Here is a 19,043-nt window from a genome sequence, read left to right as displayed (position 1 = left end):
GCCACCGCCTCCCTCGGATAAAATGCAGCCTGATCCACTCTCATCTCATCGGACAAACTAAATCTAGTATATTCTCCATCTCCCTCAACCAACTATCAAGATGGTTAGGCTCCTCAACTCCCTTGTACTCCTTCGGGTTAAACCTCGCAATATAGAGGCTGACTTTAGCATGATCAACCTCCTTCTCCTTACTCTTATCCTTGTCCTCATTCACTCTCTTCGGGGTCTCCGTAAGAGCGTCCCTGTGTTCCAACATCTTAACGATGTCATCCGTAGTCATAACCTCAGCTCTCGCGTACAAAGCATTTCTCTTGGGCGGTATCTTGAACCTATAGAAGAAAGGAATAAACATAAACACGCGTACTAAACCTCAAAACACGATAACGCGCTGCATAGGACCTACTCGATCGAGTATCCAAACCCACTCGATCGAGTAACGGCCTACTCGATCGAGTGCCCCCATGTACTCGATCGAGTACCCAAACTCCAGAACCAAACGGACCTTCTGATCTCTAACCCACTCGATCGAGTATCTAGGCCACTCGATCGAGTGCCTTCTACTCGATCGAGTACCCATAGCTACTCGATCGAGTGCCCCAAAACGCGATTCTGGACTCAAAATCGCCAGAAACCCACCCGATCGAGTTAGTCTCACTCGATCAAGTATCACTAATACGTAAAGGTTACCCGCGATGTTACGCATATAATAACATGCTAAACTTTATAAAAACCGCATGATATCATAAATTATATGCTACGCATCTATTCTACTTATCAACAAAAATCAATTCATCATGCTATGAAAGCCACATTGTAAACACTCAACATGTTATTCCAACCATACATTACTTTTCTTTCACATGCTCAACCTCCTACTTCAACACCAAACAATCAACACACTTCATCACTTTGTTGCACAAGTTAAACAAGCACACATATATTCGACAAACACTTTCCCCCGTGACCGGTTCAAAGTTGTAGGGCGACCCCTTGCGACTTTAGGACGTCTCCCAAGCCTTTGCACTAGCTCCTACAACTTTTACCCCGGGTTCTTTTTAATTGACTCTCTCTATGTTCATTAAGTTCATTGGTTACAGGTTTCAGGATCGTCGCTCTGATACCATTTGTAACACCCCCATACTCCGAGTGCCTTACCAGGACCACTCAGGTATGAAGACATCAGCATCTCGGTTGCCCGAGGCATGATAATCAAATAGACAAAACAGAAACAACATTTATTATGAGTAGTTAAATGAATAAGTACAATCCTCAAACCAAACCAAAGTACAATACATTATTCCAAACTATCTCGTTTCTCAATCGAAATATAAATGAAACTAAACTACAAAAGGAAGACTCTATCGTCATGTCGTGGCCATCCCACTATCCCAAAGATCATCTCTATACCGCTCAATATCTGCTCACCATCCCCGAATGGATCACCGCAGTTTACAAAACAACACCGGGTCGATTAATCACACAATCAATATAGACAACAACAATAAGACAAACAGACAACCGAATCCGCCACACACACACACATCCAACCAACCGTCTCAATCATCGATCGTCCACCGGACCACCGCCAGCTGGGGGACCGCAGCCGTTCCCACCTAAGCCCCGCTCATCGTACGAGCGATAACCCCGCTCATTAATGTGCACATCCCTTCGTGGGGGTTCCACGTAAGGCGAACTAGGGCGTGAGATCACTCCCGCAAGTGACCCCACTCAGCCGAGAACGCATCTCGAGAACCATCAACAACCACAACCACAATCACAATTATCATATCAAACAACTAATTACAGCACATCACCAATGTCCCATCATGGGACTAATACTGAGTAGAAATCCTACCGAAAGCACAACACGCAGACGGTATCTACAAATGCCTCAAAACGCCTCTTCTATGAACTCTCCTCCTACCATACAACACATAGATACTACTATTCAATTACTATTCATAAAAACCCCCAATTCCTAAATTAGGGTTTCACTAATCTTAACAAAACATTATATAAATTACATTAAAAGCTTACCCTCGACGCAAGGAATCCAACGACACGAACTACGATGCAAACCGACCGTCTGAACTCCGGGAATTGTCAAGAACGCGATTAGGAAGAAGACAAATTGCTTTCTCTCTTAAACAGGTTTTAGGTTTTGTAAAAAGTGATTTAGAACAATGCCGAATATGTTTATATACCTTAATCGCGTAATTAACAAAACCCGAGAAAACTCCCCCGATAAACCGGACACTCGATCGAGTACCCAAGGTACTCGATCGAGTACCCCCCTACTCGATCGAGTGCCCCAGCTACTCGATCGAGTGCCCAACAGGTCAGAAACTATTTTATTCTGCAACATACCCTTACTCGACAGAGTAAGGGCTACTCGATAGAGTACCCCCAAGACATATAAATACGGAGTATTACACAGTCGACTTTATAAAGAATCATCCCTCACGTATTCTTATATGAGATTTAATAATGATATTTAAATCATGTGATCGCACTATTGTTGAGGACACATTTCCCAACAATCTCCCACTTGTACTCGACAAGTGTGCGTCACCAATTCTCTTGTCCTATTACAATCTCCCACTCAATGTAAGGTGTCTTGTAGGTCGTACTTACATTTGATCATATCTTGAGTGGTTTTCTCGATCTAGAGATTAACTGTCTGACCGGAATTATCTATCATAGATACCTTCCGAGCGTGGCCACGCATTTCCAGTTAACTTCTCCTCGAGTGGCCTTGAGATTTCAAACAACCCTAACAAGGGGTGGACAATTCCTATCGCCCTATTGCCTTCGCTCAGCCACAGTCCATCATAACCCAAAATATACCCAGTTTGATCTCATTTACGAAATCGTAGAGTATAAATCAAAGCTAATCAGAAGTTGTGCCAACTTGGGCGAATAGTCTCTAGTCAAAAGAATTGACTAATAAGAATACTATAGTAGCTCTTGCCACGACCAGGCTTTATGAATTACCAGAACTCTATAAGCGGTCACTAGCCGACAGATTGTCTCATACAGTCTGCCTATGTGATCGACTAGTCATCCCATATGACTCTATGACACTTGAACTTGCCATCAATCGCATCACACTCTAGTCACTTCAAGACGTCACCTCATATAAGTAACTAGGGGCGAATACCATGTCAATTCAGTTCACTTTAATGGGGTTCAATTTGTCTCTACAACCCATTCGAATACGACAAGGTAGCGGGTGAGTTTAATAAAACTCAAACGATAAATGTGATTATCACATATGAATAGTCAATATACTATTACTACTTCATATTCTATAATCTTTAGTGTATTATTAACACTAGTTAAAATGAAATACAAGCTTGGCAAGTGGATATACTCGATATCCATATATTCCAACTTTATTAATCGCTATTTCCTTCTATTCAATGTCATCTCCAATGACATGAATTTTATCTAAGTATGTGTCTAGACTTCTTACTAGACTTGGGCTCTTTAACTTGAAAGATGCTCCCACTGTTATCACATAACTTGTGATAAAGTCATTTAGTAGTGGGATTCACCCTTAATCCCTACGTTGACCATTTTATCACAATTTACTTAAATTCCTTTTTGTAGAATTTGCAATGTGCGAAACTAAAACACTTTTCTTAGTTTCTTATTCCTTAGTCAATAAGACACCCTAGGATTTCAACAAATCCCTTACGGTTTGGAAACTAAAGTCTGTGAAACCCTTCAACACATTACTTAGTTTATCATCCAAACATTTGAACGAATCCTTAATTCTTCTCAAGAATCTCAAGAATGCTCTTTAAGGCTTTCACAAGCCATATCATGGGAATTATCCCTTTTATTGACTTATTATGCTCTCAGCATATGTCACGGCATGGCATATGCGTCTGTTGGCATACATGATCATTCTAATGGTGGAAACATTAGCAATCAATTTCATGCGATCAACAACTTAATAGGTTCAGTGAATAACTATGACTCTATCATAGTAATTTCACTTTCATCAACATGAATAACCCATTCATCCTTGTTGATGTTATCTTATCCTCATAAGACTCTCAACTTTATGCCAATATACTCTCACATAGATTCGGTAATCTAAAATATATTGCACCTTTTCCTAGTCTCCCAATCACTCTTGCCAGAAGAGAGAATTGGTACATTATTCTCAATAAGTAATACGTTATCAACATATAAGACATGGAGAAAAAATGATTCAGGCTCCCACTTAACTTCATGTATAATCATGATTCTTCAATCATGTGAATGAAACCATCCACTATTATCACATGAACGAAAAGTATAATCCTTTAATGCTAGCTTAAGACCATCTTGTGATCACTTAAGATAGCTACGCATAATATGTTAGGATTCTTAGATCTTCATCTAAGGTTTTGTGTTTCAAACACTTTCTTCTCTAAATTCCCATTTTAGAAAAGCGAATTTTTATTTGCCATCCTTTATTAAAATGAAATGCAGCAATTCCTAACACAATTTATCTTGATCAACATCTTCATGTAAATCTTATGCATTAATGTACTGTAGAGCTCTATTTACTTTTGAGGAGACCCTCGCCTTAAAGTAAATCTACTCATGAGCAACAATTTTCGTATTGTAATGCTTCGGCTCGTATGTAACAAGGTCATGATACTATCACTTTCACAAAGTAATATTTTTAAACAATAAGACATGTGCGATAAACTCCCACTGAACTATGCTTTCATTCTATTTTCATAGACTATAGTTCAATACCAACTCCCACTCAATAATTCTATTACTTTCACAAAGTAACATTTCAACTATAAGAGATGTTTGTGACGATTCAATCTACTCCCACTCTATCTCTCATGAAATACATCTATATTCATGAGAGATAGCTTTGTTAGTCACAAACATATATATTTAACGGAGTATTAGGAGTTTTCCAAGACTATGTATTAGCTTTCAAAAGGCCATCCCTAACATGGCAGCTTGATAATATGCGAGTCTTATTCATGTCATCTGTTTAATAGACTCTCTATTCTAGGTATCTCATGGTTGACCATCCGTTTAGAATTACTTGTCCGTATTGAATTGCAATTTCCCAAAATTGAGTTCAACAACTCAAACCAACTCATATTAGTTTGATCTTATGGGTAGTGATGCTAGATTATAATCCATCTTTAATGAATCAAATTTATTACTTAGATATTTGCCACTACGATTGGGTCGTAATGCTTAGAACTTTATTCAATTGGTTCTCTACGTGATTTTAGAAATTTCTCAAATCTCTCAAATACTTCACCTTTTATTTGATTAAGTAAATATACCCTTATCTACTTAAATCATTGGTAAAAGTGACGAAGTAGTCATAACCTCTCCTTGCGGTGATGCTCGTATGACCAAATACATCGGCATGTATTAGTCCTAACAAATCACTTGCTCGTGTTCCTTTACCACTAAAGGAAGTACAAATTATATTGCAAAGGAGACAAGATTCGCATATTCCATATGATTGAAAATCAAATGGTTCAATAATTCTAGTCGACACTAGCGTTTAATGCGTTTCTCATTTACGTAACCTAATTGAAAAAACAAATGTACAAATCATTTGGATTACTAGTTATGAGTCTTTTGGATCGTATTATGTAGATATCTTTACATGAGTTGGAAGTGTCTAAAACTTGTGTATCATAAAGATAAGTGACATGGCTCACATCCATGTCTATTTTCAACAAAATACAACAATTGTCTTTGATGGCAAAATATAAATCCTTTCATGTCTCGCATAGAAATGGAAATAATGTTTTAGACTAAGTGGGTACATAATAACAATTATGTAAATTATAACTCAAACCTATTTGCTAAAACAAGTATATAAATTTCTCTTGAAGTGGCGGCTACCCGAGCTCCATTTCATTGTCGGCGATCCACATCACCCTTGTTTAGCTTTTCCACATTTCCAAGTCCCACTTGGAGTAATAAGTCCAACTTGATATCTTCCAAATACTCGGGGCAAATATGCTTCCATTGGCCCATGACATTAAAATAATGATATTCATGGTAGGATTGGGTACCCATCTTGGTTTTGTGGTAGTCTCACTATCAACTTCCAATTCACAATCGGATTTGGGTTTCTCACCTATCTTTGTTTTTCCTTTATTAATACCAATACTCCTTTCATTTGCAAGGACACTCTTGCTAGAACTCCCACTTAATTTGATATTTCTCCTTGTTTCATCAAACAAGGATATCTTGGAATCTGTGAGATTCCCCTCATATGATCCTCTCACCTGAGAGGTTGGCATGAGTATGTGAGTGGGAGGTGAAGAAGTAGTAAAAAAACAAAGATTTCCATCCTCACTAATGCCAACGCGTAATTCTCTAATCGTATCATTGTCATAATCGGAGCATTTTTCATCGTATGATTGGAGCTATGAATTAAGGTGATCGGTGTAGGAGTATAAGATGAATTCATTGCGAATAATTAACTACGAAAACGGAAATGAAGGAAATAATTAACATCTATCATTTTAATAATACTCGTAAATTTAACTACAAGCATTGCATTTATATAGTGACCTCCACCCAACTATATAAATGATTCCGAGATCCAAATTCATATTAATACGGGTACGGTAAGCCGAGTCATCCCTTATTAATATAACTCGGTGGATTAACTCTTTAATCGATTCTACTTTTAGAACTCTCGGTCGATAAAAATTACTCTAATTCTCATCTTTAGCCCGGAACACATGCGACTACGGTCAACAATACTTCCGTTGAGCTCAATCCAAATTTCGATGTAATAACATTTTACTACCCCACTTCGCCAACGTAACAAGGTTTGTATTACGGTAAAGCCGGCTCAACTCCCTTATGAAATTGGTACTTCATGGGTTTCTACTATTTGGTAAGGCTATTTCTCAATTATTATATGTGAGAGGTCTTATCAATTTATTATCTATCACGTTTTAAGTGAACTAAAGCGGTGAACTACGATAATTATAACTGACACGATCGATGACTCGATATGATATGCATGTGTTGTTATGGCAATTTGGCAATGCATGCAACATATTAAAAGAAATGCAAAGCAATAAATAAAATTCCTAGTATGGCCTTCATAAAATAGAAAATCAAATAATCTATTACATATTCGGAAACCAACTCCTTTGGTCCCTTCAATCTTTAAGTGGCACGCCTCCCAAGACACCGTCTTCGTCGGATCACCTTTCCGAATGGCACCGTCTTTGAAGATGCTCCATAATTACAAATAATAATAAAAATACAAAGCTATTCCTATTATACATTTGTAAAATGGAAAAAATAATATAAATAAAAATAAAAGTGATACGAGATCACATTAAATTACAACCGAATCAATATTCCCTTTCATTACGGGTAATATTGATTAAACTAAGGCCATACTAAGATAAAATTACATAATTCAAAATTATATAAATAAAAGACATTCAACAATTGAAATATGCAGCATTATAATATGTACCTATCATGCCAAATGATGTGCCAAATCGCCCTATTTAACTTATGTCGTACATATAACCCGGTTTTATGGAAGTGCGTGATAATAACCTTTTAAAACCACTAATTAACACTTAAATCACATCTAAGCTCAAGTTAATTATCCTAACACTTTTTAGGACTCAAAAATTAGTCATCACATAATTTTTGACAATAATTCAACTTGATTTAATTTTAAGCTCATTTTTTACCTTAAAATCATTATTTATATGAAATAAATCCAAATTAAATTATAAAAATTTCAAAATTTGAATTTTAAATTTTTGGACATTCTGGAATAATTCCATGACACTCATAAGGTCAAAAATCATGGTTAAAATTTTCGAATTAAGTTTGAGAAAATGTAGTTGCATTTAATCGGTTTTATCTCATAAAATACTTAAAGTATCCGAAAATTAATCCAATAATTTTCACAACTTTAGAACTGATTAGTGGGATATTTATGCAACTTAAAAGAATTTTCGGAAGCCATGCAAAACGTTTTAGCTAATTTTGCTAAAATAGTCACTATTTATGCCATTTTTACTCAAAAATCCATAAATCATGCTAAAGAAGATCTTTTAATCTAGAAATTTATATACACTCTTTAAATATTTCATGTCACATCATATTAAAAGATCATGGCTTAAATCGAGATTTAACTATTTTTAACCATTTTACCTCTTTTAATCCATTTTTATCTCATAAAAATCATAAATCATGCAATATTAATCAAATTAACTCGACTTTTTATACACAACTTGTAAAATATGCATGTGAGGTCATATATAATTTCCATGGTCAGAAAATTAGTTTAACTATTTTTAGCATTTTAATTCCCATTTTAGTCATAAAAATGTAATAAAATGACCAAAAATCATTAAAATGAGCAATAAATTTCCATAAATCATAAAAATGACCTAAAAACATTTTAGGACCAGAATATATAACATGCATGGTGATTTCGTGGCTTATACTTATAAATCACAAATTTTTAGTTTTATATGTTAACATTTTAACTCGGAAAAACAATAACCGATTATGCATGCAACATCCTTATGCTCTGATACCACTTGTTAGGTTCATATACCTATTATTAGACTCCTCTAATCATATATTATATTAAAGCAACAACCAGCTATTCCTTTAATCGCCACGTGTCACACCCAAATTTCTTGCCACGTGTCATTCAAATATTTAAATGCCTAATATAATTTACAAAAATTTTGACAAAAAAAAGTGTGAAAAAGTCTAAGAGATATTTAGGAGATATTTATGAAGTCATTTTAAACTAGTCATGAAAACAATTTTGATATGATTTTAGGTGATTTTTATGGAGTAATTTTATATTTTAGGTGAATTTATGAAATCCATTTATATTTTGTTATTTGTTAAACTGTTTTATTATTTTATGCTAATCAAATATAATCATATTTTTACGGTATTACTGATTGATAATAATAAAAGGAGATTAACTCAGTAAGTCAATAGCTAAAAAAGATGTACGCGCTCAAATTTCACTAATAGGCGTGAAAAACTTATGTCGTTTATAGTCATTGTTATATTTATGTCTTTAGAAACTACGAACGAACATCATCTACCGCTACCAAGTAGCCATCATTCACGGACAATACCATATGAGTATTTTTTTTTCAAATTTGGAAATATAAACTGATTTGCTAAAATTAGTGATTAAATCAAATAAATTTGTTTATAGGAAATGATCGAAGTTAATCGCGGAAACAAGTTAATTATGGAATTTTTAGGGTAAAAATAAATCTCTTAATTGCCATTTTTAAGTAATTGATCAACCCATTTTGGGATTTGGAATTATTCGAATTTTAAAAGAAGATATTCGAATTTTAAAATAAGACGAAATATTTATATACAACTATATTTGACTTTACTAGATTATTATAGCATTATACTAAATTGGCATAACATCCGTCCAAATAAATCTTAGAAACTAAAAAGAGACAATTATAAAACGTTATCAATTAACAAAATGGAATCCTAAAATCCCGCTTAGCACAATTGAATCAACTAATGTAAGACATTATAAATTACAACAGATAACGCCCCAAAATTAAATCCTATAATCTTGCTTAAAATAAAACGTTATCAATTAACAAAGACGTTTAGTTGAATCATTCATTACGTAAATTAGCCTCCAGATCTAACAATCTATAACAAAATAATAGCAAAAGCAATTTAACATTTTGTCATTCAACCTCGGTACAATTAAAATATCATGCAACTTTTTGCATTTTATATCAAACTGGCATTCAAGTGTTGATCAAGTATAGATGAGACGGTAACAAACATACTCCCATGGGTATAGGTCATTATGGGTCGTTATACTTGAATTAGTGATTAAAATGGTTTGAGCCCTTTTATTATGTGTGATAAGTTATAGTATAGACTATGATATATGAATGAAATGATTTTCGGTGCAATTTTGGTTTGAAATAAAAAAATGGATTTAATTTCTTTAACTCAAAGTTACGAGGCCAGTTCACTATATTTGAAACTTAAGAGGGCTAATGTCACAACTCCTAAAGTAATGAGGTCTAATCGTTACTTTCGCGCTATCCTAATATACACGACTCTTTTTTCTTACAAAATATTTAAATTTTATAAAATATTTTTTTCATAAAGAATCTGTATATTTATAAGTTCCGTCTTTCAAAGTTCATGTTTTTACAATATTTATTGTCAAATTTTTGAATTTTGATTCTCAAAAAGTGAATTAACATTTAATTTGGATAGAAGTGAGTAATAGTCATCACAAAATTTTAAAAGATACGGTCTTTCATTAATGATAGTGAATAGTCATAATGCGTTCAAGCAAGCGAAATCCAATAAGAGTAAGAGTTGTCACAGAATCAAAATTCAAGTTCGCAAGAAATATAAATATTTCACCCAATGATCATTTAACTCAAATTAATCAATATAAAAATTAAAAAAATTCAAATTTACGTCTTTTGTAATAATATACTAATAAGAAAGGGTTTTAATAATGTTGACAAGTTGTAGACTATTTATCATCAATGTAATAGTTTTTCATGAAAATTAATCAGATTTTTATTTTGTCTATTATGGAAGGATGTAAGTTGTTCTCAGATGAATAATATTGTATAGTAATCAATAATGTTGAAATAATTATAAAAACATATTGCTACTGAAATAATTTTCTGCGATAGTTTAATGAGGAAAAAAAAACTGGGTTGCATTTTACTCTTAGTTAAATTTATGGGCGTTAATTGCTATAAATGAAACTTACAAAGCCTAATTTCACAATTGTTCAAAGTTAAGGGGTAACTGTCACTTCCAAGAGTTTAAAAGAAAACCATAATGACTCAAACTCGACTCACGGCATGGTGACTTGGTGAATGGTGGGCCGTGAATCGTGACGGGTGAGTGGGGGACTGGTGGGTGAGGAGGAGAAAATTCGATTTGGGATATGAGTAGTTGACTGCTAGAGTTTGCAGATTTATGGAATAAGAAGGGGTGTAATGGTTAGTTAGGCCTGGTCTTTTGGATTTAATTTCAGTTCTTAGAGATTCAATTTAGTTCACTTCAGGTCGATTCAGCTCAATTATAATATAAATATTATCTATCATCTGATGTTTGATATACAAATAGTTATTTGTCTGTACTCGATTAAATGCACATAAATGAGTTCATATATATAAATTATGACAATTACAATTAAATACTATTTATAATGCAATTTTGAAGATCACCCGTGCGGGCACGGGTTTAAAAGCTAGTAGTGAACTAATTAACTTGTTAATTATTTGTTCTTTAGATCTAGTGCATGCATAACAATATGAAAGATTTATAAGAAAAACAATGTCCCTTACATTGATGGTTGGTTCGAAAATATGGGCACAAGTAAGGTCACCTTCCTTCACTTGTTCTTGAGCTAAATATGATGGATGATCCTCCTATGACTCCAAGTATAGAAGCCACTCCAATAAATTGCACCCAAGATTAATCCCAAAAATTCCTACTAATATTAACTAGATATGTAGTAGAAATGTACCCTTGATAATACTAATATTACTAGTATTACTACCTCTAGTATAGATAATGAGTATTAGTATTGTGGAGAGTTTTTATCAATAGCATGTGAGGGAGTAACTAGAGAGAAAAATAAGCAAAAGCATTAGTGGAAAAATGAGCAACAAATGCTCATCTTATAGGAGCCAAAACCGGTGGCTACATCTCATGTGGAGAATATTTTTGCTTTTGTTTTACTCTCTTGTAAAGTTTAGGTAGAGTAGTGTAAGATATAGGCATGATTAAAACTTCTATGTAGTGTCACTATCATGCTTTAATCAAAACCAACAAAGACAAAAGAGCATCTTTTGCTCTCTTATTTTGGCCAAAATATTGGACCTATTTTGGTCTATTTTTGCCTTTTGTCATTTGTCCCACAAATGCTTATAAGTCATATTTTTAACTATCTTACATAATTAATTATTAATGTAATCATTTAACACTTAAATATTACAATTAATAATATAATATACACTCCACTTTTTGAGTAGTATACTACCATTATATCAACATATAATGGGTCCCATAATTACTAGTTGGTTAAAATTACAACTTCTTATAACTTTAAATAACTAATTACCTCTACCTCAAAACTTATATAATACCTCAACCAATTTAGTAATTTAACACTTAATTACTAAATTTAATCTTATTTAATCACATTACAATAAGACGCAAAATTGTACTCCCATAATTAAGGAATTAATTAATCTGTATCGCATACAATTAATTAAATATCTATTTGGGCCTCATCCTATAGGTGTGACCTAAAGGGATCAAGTGACCACCACCGTCACACGACAGTAATGTCAAACTCTAGTAAGCCAATCATTACCGATTAATGACGGTCAGTCGACTGTATAAAGAATCATCCCTCACGTATTCTTAGTATGAGATTTAATAATGATATTTAAATCATGTGATCGCACTATTTTTGAGGACACATTTCCCAACAAACCATTCCTTAACGAGGCCCATAACATCTTATAAGCATAGGAATGTAATCGTGTAACCCTTTTACACGAAATTCATAAATTCCTCCAAACTACAAGAGTAAATCCTCAGTGCTTCTCAAGTACTCAAGGATGCTCTTGATAATCATCTAGTGACACTCACTAGGAAATGATTGGTAATGACTTCTCATATTCTCAACATGATAAGTCCCGACGAGAGAAGCTTTTAGCATATTTAATAGATCCTGCAGCGGAAGCATAAGAGATCATATTAATTGTTCAACAACTTGAATGAGTCAAGAATCTTATCACATAAGTCTCTTGACTATAATGCTAATATCCATGGAGATCTATCTCATTAGATCCGAATGTTTAAGATGCGCCATGTTACTCTCAAATATTCACCCGAGAATATTTCTAGTCACTAGTATGTCAAACACATATTTAGACTAAGAAATATCACATTAGCTCCCACTAAACTCCATGTATCATCATGGTACCTCGACAACTTGAGTAATACCATTCTGATTGACTACATGATTGAACCCCAAGTTCCAACCCTTTGACGTATATCAGATCATAAAAGAGATCTTTCAAGCATGCTAGGCTTCTTAGAATTGACAAGATCAACAAAACTTCTCCCTTCATGAGTAACATTCAAGGAGAAAGTTGCGTTATTCTTTTGCCGAACTCATCCTCATGAGAGGCTATATTGCTAAGAACATACGAATTGATAAAGGCATTTGCGTTGTCAAAAACTCTCTATAACCAACTCAAAATTGAAACATCTTATGTAACCTTTATGACAAGATCAAGGTAACCTAATTTGGTACAAAGTATTCGCCCTAAATCAAGTCTAGAAAACATCTCATGTTTCCTTCCTTATCCATCTTGTGCAAGAAGATCAATTCGAATTGCATGGTGACACGCCATCACATAGAGTTCATACTATAGAAAAGCCTTTGATGAGGGTTGAAGATTCGTCACTTTTGAAAAGTAACGCAATATTGTCGCAAAATTATCTCCTTATAGCCACTGAGCCACAATAAAAGAACGTCTTCTTGCATTGCACTCAGTTTGTGGGCATTGGAATTCCGTAAGTTCAAAATTTCTCCCACTCTGTCTTTCAAAAATGAAAATCTTTCTAGAAAGACAGCATTACGAGCCACAAACTCTTTGTTCTCGTTTTTGAGGAGTAAAAACCAAGTGGTTATAATTTGGATAACCCTCACGAATTCATAAATTCGTTCTGAACATACACATTTATGGTCCCAAATGTATAAAAATGACAAGTTAGGGACCCTCCCTATCCATATCTCATATGGAGTCATTTAGGCTATTATAGTCGGGTTTTAAATAGCTTACAAAATTGCGAAAAACTTCAAACCATATCTCATAAAGTTTGATTTATCTTCTTGACTACACCATTTTCTATGGAGTCATTATTTGATTATTACCCATTTGATCTTTCCGATCAACATTTTCATCTTGTCGTGCTTTTGGTTTACTACTTCATTTTGAAAATATTACACGTTCCAAAAATCACTTTTATGTCTTATTAAATAGATAGGAAGTATTCATATCTACCTAACATTACGGTAAAAGTAATGAAGTATATATAACCTACTATTGGCCTTACACATTCGTATGTATATGGTCAATCACCTCACTACTGTGTTTCTTTTCTGCAAATGTGTAGATACCCAGTTTCTGCACCTTCGAAAAACCACCCGATGATGATCGGACTATAACGTGTTTTTGATATGCGTGTGTGGATTGGCTATACATGAGACGGTTTAATACACAACTCGGATATGAAAAATGATTTCAAAAGTTTTCTAACTTCATTTGCATTAAAATAACATTATTTAGAGTTAAAACCGTCTTCAGGCCCAAAACCGACTCAGAAACCCGCAACTCAAGTCAACCTGAGTCAACCCGAGTCAACCCAAATCTCGAATGTCAAAAATAATGCCATGAATGTCTTCATCATGTCATTTCCATTAAAATGACCTTAATTTGAGTCAAAATTGACACCAAGCCAAAAACCGACTCGAAATTAAAATCCCGACTCACACGGGTCAAACCCGATGTCAAGGGTGCCCATATTGTTACACGATATCATGGTATAAACCACAAATCAAACCAACCAAATAATGGATAGAGCAAAGGCCACGTCCAAACTGAAAGGGACAATACACCCACTTGTATCTCAAGGTAGCTCGCGCCTTTTTAGGGTGTCTGCTTAGCCTCTAAGCAAACACAACCGACCTACCTCCCCACATTTCTCTATAAATACCACCCTTCACACACCAAAAAACTCACGCGAGAGTCCGCCCCCTCCTTCTCCCTTAAACTTCTAGAGCCGACTTCCTAAGTCACAAAATCGACACGTGATTACGACCTACCGATCGTAAACACAAGCCTTACACATTTTGTTTGGTACCGTCGCCGTGCATTCGACCGACCCATTTGGCCAACTCAATTCATCAATCAACATGTTTTAATTAACATATTTTCAACTCATTTTCAAAACAAAATTCTTTTTTAAGGCACTCTTTTAAACTTTTTCATCGTGAGTAGTCGCTACAAGAAAACCGTCTCTAAAGTCGTCTACCTTGCAAACATCAATACACGTAAGTTTGAGGGTGTAAATATCTCATTTATTTTATGTCTCTACTGTTTTTATGAGTTTATGAGCATGAACAATGCATAACACGATTCAAACATAGGTTAGACGAGCAAAAACCGAGTTTTGGCCTGAGACAGAAGCCCCTTGCTATGCAAAGAGGCTCGCGCCTCAGTAGGGGTGTCCAGGTCAGACTCAAACGTGTTTGAGTTCGTCTTTGCTTCAACACTTTCTTTTATTTTTACTTCTTTCCTTTTACGGTTTTTACCATTTTAAATGTTCCAAATCATTTTTATGACAAACTTTTTAACCACAAATCATAATCACCCTTGGTTCCATATACCATGATAGTTTAATCCGTGACTCGATGATTTTATGGTTAATTACATTTTAATGGGTATTTTAACACCCTTTTATTTTATTTACCATTTTTCTCATTTGTTTACATTTGCAAACATATTAGTCATAATTCATAATCATCCTCGATTATTTATACCATGTCGGTTTAATCCGAGTACGATGACAAACTTGACTAATTACAAATAATTGAACTTAACATAATTAGTTCAAATCAAACATTTTTCCTTTTACACATTTTAATATGCTTTTCAAACTTGCAAATTCGACAACGAATATTACTAACATAATAGTAATTATTCCGAGTCATGCAAATCATTAATCACAAAAAACGGTTTTAAACAACCTTTTTAGCAACCAGGAGACGCCCCTTGGGTCGTCGGCTGACTCGCGCGCCCAAGAGGCCGTCTGTTTTCATATTTTAAAACTTGGGCAGAGCCCTTCCCTCGCCAATAGGCTCGCGCCCCAATGGGGCTGCCTGGCATTGTTCTGCCTCATTTTGGTACTTGTCTAGGACGATCCCGATTACGGTTTATCCGAATACGTGACGGATCAGATTGACGAGTTTGCATTTTATACTTTGTCTTTTAAACACACTTTTTCAAATAAATGGATCGCTTATGCATCATAATCCGAATTTGGTAAATGGATGTTTAATATTCCTTTTTCACATGCAAATCAATCTAAATCCAACTCGATATCATTTTCTTGATATTTGGATAAACAAACCGACTTAGCAAACTTTCACATGTTAGGTTAAACTTTTGGATGTGCATTCATGCATGTACATCGTTTTATCAACTTTTGCACTTAAACAACCACGATCGATCAGTAGAGGCCGCTAACACGGGCGGGATTGGGTGTTCGATTAAAGGGCTTCCCAATACGTACCCTCACCCCTTACTCAAAACCTTTGGATAGTGGATGGACTTATCCAGGGCGTGCGAGAGTCATTTTAGGCATATAATGCTAAAAGGGGACGGGTCCTTATCTTTAGTACCTATGTCAAACACCGCTTTTTGCCTTGGTTGACCTAGGTATAAAGTGGATTCGAACGGGTTCCAAGCATCCCATAATTGCTTGGTGGCGACTCCGAACATCTCTAATCATTTCGAGACCTTTGCCGAGACGAAACCGACCGATCTAAAGCGATCCGGTCGGAAGCATTTTTACGTCACCGAGTGTGGCTTTCTAGACCGCTGCATGTCCACAGATTGGCTTGGCGTGCAGGTGGCCCGTGACCACAGATCGGTAGGTGGCCCAAATCCACAGACCGGCCTGTGGCCCATGTCCACAGATTGGCGACTCCGCTGGGGAAAACTAGGACACTTGTGTCTTTGTGATCTCTGGATGGTGAGACTCGAATGAGGTCTTGGTTCGAATGTATTAATTGATATTACAGTCACGGTCGGGTTCCTTGTCCGTGCCCACAACCTAACCATTTTCGACCAATTGGCTCATCTCGTCAGCGTGAGTTTTCTCATCCCCGCGTTTCGAATCCCGATTGAGTCAAACATACCATTGACGTTACACATTTCTCTTTCGTTAGAGAGCATTCATCACTTTTGAGCACGAGGCTAGGACACCCTCCTTACACATTTTGTTTGGATTGGTATCCCTCTCGCAAATTGGGGTTTGATTGCTTGGTGTGTAACCCACCCTTTTAAGCCAAAACCCGTGTCAGCATTATGCATAATATAATGAACTATGAGTGCTTATGTGTTTTGTGATCATAAGTCCTTCCGTGTCATTTTCAAAGTTTCAAAAACACCTTTTTGTTCCGTTATAATGGCCATTTCAAACCGCGGTCTTTCGCCGACCGTTGCAAACCCTTATTTATGTCGTCGTAATGACGACTTTCAAAACCGGTTATCTACAACCGTTTCAAAAACACATTTCACGCCGTTATAATGGCCGTTTCAAACCTCGGTCTTTTGCCGACCGTTGTAAACCTTTTGATGCCGTCGTAATGACGATTTTCAAACTTGGTTTTTTTATATATAACCATTTCAAATGCACCTTTTTATGCCGTCGTAATGGCGATTTTCAAATCCAGTTTTCTACAACCATTTCAACTCGCCTTTCTACGACGCAGTAATGACGATTTTCAAACCCGGTTTTTCAACCGTTTCAAAAGCACCTTTTTAGGTCGTCGTAATGACGATTTTTAAACTTGATTCTTCACAACCGTTTCAAACCTCGGTCTTTAGTCGACCGTTATGCACCTTTTTATACCGTTGTAATGACGATTTCAAACCTTGGTTTTCACAAGCCATTTCAAAATACCCTTGTGCGTCGTCATAATAGTCCTTTCAAACCTCGGTCCCTGGCCGTCCGATGCATTCTCAAAGCGCCTTTTTATGCCGTCATAATGACGAATTCTATCCTCGAATTTTCAAAATTTGAAATCAGTTTTCAAACAGAAACGTTTTTCAAACCGTCGTGATGACGATTTCAACCCGTGCAACTTTCCAAATTTCAAATCTCGTTTTCGAAAAAAAATTTGGCTTTACTAAGCCGTCGTAATGACGATTTCAATTCTCACAATTTTCGATTTGCATACCTTCTTTCAAAGGTTAATACGGTTTTCTAACCCGTCGTAATGACGAATTCAATCCTCATAATTTCCATATTCAAATCATTGAAAACAATTTAAACCGTTTCCAAATTTCAATTCAAAAACAAATCTTTGAAAACGAATTTCCCCATTTTCAAATTTCAAATCTAACTTCAAATATTTGAAAACAAATCTAACCGTTTTCAAATTTCAAATCCAACTCCAAACCCTTTGGAGACAAATTAACCGTTTAAAAATTTCAAATCCAATCTCAAATCATTGAAAATAAATCTAACCTTTTTCAAATTTCAAATCCAACTTCAAACCATTTGAAAACAAATTTAACCGTTTTCAAAATTCAAATTCAATTTCAAATCTTTGAAAACAAATCTAACCATTTTCAAATTTCAAATCCAACTTCAAACCCTTTGAAAATAAATTTAACCGTTTTCAAATTTCAAATCAAACCTTTGAAAATAAATTTAAACGTTTTCAAATTTCAATTCAAAATCAAATCTTTGAAAACAAGTCTAACAGTTTTCAAATTTCAATTCAAAATCAAATCTTTGAAAACATATTTAACCGTTTTCAAATTTTCAACCCAATTTCAAATTCTTGAAAACAAATTTAACCGTTTTCATGGCCATTGTGATGACGATTCCAAATTCTTCAATTCTCGATTTTCAAATCCGTGATTCGGGATTTCAAAAAACTGTTTTCGGAAACAACACAATGTTTTCAGAGCCGTCGCAATCTCAACTCAAACCGTCTTTTGAAAACAAACCTAAGACAACCCTTTCAACTGGCCGACCTACTGAAGATCCCTACTCTTCGGAAGCCGTCTATAAAACGACAAATGAATCTTTTTGAAAATTTCTATTTTCGAAAATTTCAGTCCACCTTTCCAATTCAGCCTCGAGTCGATTAGAGTCCAGTCGATTTCAAGTCAAGTCGTCTAGATAACGTCGAGTCT

Source organism: Silene latifolia, chromosome 7 (genome assembly GCF_048544455.1).
Source record: "Silene latifolia isolate original U9 population chromosome 7, ASM4854445v1, whole genome shotgun sequence".
In the NCBI taxonomy this organism is placed as follows: domain Eukaryota; kingdom Viridiplantae; phylum Streptophyta; class Magnoliopsida; order Caryophyllales; family Caryophyllaceae; genus Silene; species Silene latifolia.
The sequence above is the reverse complement of the archived record's forward strand: the minus strand, read 5'-3'. Positions refer to the sequence as shown.